Source organism: Meleagris gallopavo, chromosome 10 (genome assembly GCF_905368555.1).
Source record: "Meleagris gallopavo chromosome 10, MGAL_WU_HG_1.1, whole genome shotgun sequence".
NCBI classification, from domain to species: domain Eukaryota; kingdom Metazoa; phylum Chordata; class Aves; order Galliformes; family Phasianidae; genus Meleagris; species Meleagris gallopavo.
Window position 1 is genome coordinate 27,354,468 of NC_139413.1, and position 1,451 is coordinate 27,355,918.

The window sequence follows — 1,451 nt, forward strand, 5'->3', positions numbered from 1 at the left end:
TCTTTAAAACAAACAAAACAACCCCAAGCCCACAAGCATTAACAGAGCTGTTACCTTTTAGCAGAAATGAATGTTCTTCTAGTTAGCATAAGTTTTGTAGCCACACCTCTCGGTAAGTGTTGCTTTAGCACTGCACAGCCTGCCTGACTTCCCTGCTCTCTGCACATACCAAGCTGTCACTGACATTAGCACATTCTGGGGCTCCTTCTCTGCAGCATCAGTTCTGTGTGTGAATCAGCTGTTCCGTGTGCTTCCAACTGTGTGAGTTATGAACACTGTCAATGAAGTGTCTCCAAGCTGACTATTTCTTCAGTTTTTCCAGCTTTATTTGTTGTGGAAAAAATAATCTCAGCCAACATTTGACCCAGGGTAGCTAAGACAAAAGGCATTCCCGAATAGTAATTCTAACTTTAGAGGGGGCAGTGCAGCTTATCTTATTTCTTTACCTACGCAGTAATAGTTTGCTGGAAAGCAACAGAACTTAAATGTTTTCACAAGCATTTAGAATTTTTCTGAGGGTGTGTCTCCCAGCGTGGCACACCAGATCTCTGCCACAATCCCTTCTTTCTTTTAGAACACGTAGGCTGAGCGGGCACCGATGTGTATTGGGATGCATACATAGGAATCTTTGTCTGCAGAGCTAAAGCACACAGCATTCCCACAGCACGGCGTGCTGAGAGACTGCTGAAGCTTCAGGAGCTTTTGAAGACCTGCTTCCACTGAAATCAATTGTGAATGAGCAGATTAAGATGGAAGCAGAACTTCACGTTCTAATGAGCCTGTTCTCTTGTGTTCGTCACAAGATCAGGGCAGGGTCCTTCCCACCCGTATAAAAACATTAGTTTTGTGTGTATCTTTTTTCTTTGTCCTTGAGATGGCCTCCAGGGGTGATAAAGTGAGAGTCATCCGATCCACCTTGTGTGGAACTGGAAATGGTTCTTAACAGACCCAGCTGTTTCGGAAAGGCAGAAGCCTGGTACAGGGAGAGGTCAAAGAAACAGTAACTGCTTAAATAGCCAAGGCATGTGCCAGGAGTATTTGCAGCAGGAGCTTAGGGTGAAAACATTGTATTTCCCTAAAAATGGTTAAGCGAGAAATGTCATTGTGATAGGTGAGCTTTGTGTAAATAAGTTACTGCTCTAACTGACTGTCCATCATCACCCCTACTATTCCTCTGTAAAATAACTTTGTTCTGTACAGGTCTTAAGAGAACAGCTTGCTGTAGATGGCATTCAGTTCACTTGCAGGCCCTTAACAGATCAATGATTATTTAATTTTCAGCTGCAAAGGTTACAGTCAGGTTATATAAACTGTTACCATTTAGTCTCACCTATTTATTTTTCCATTATCATGCAAACAATCAGCTGGTGATGCCTATGCAGATAGCAACAACAAAAAGCAGCGCAGACAAATGAGTAACAATTAACTTCTCACATTGAACTGCACAGCAA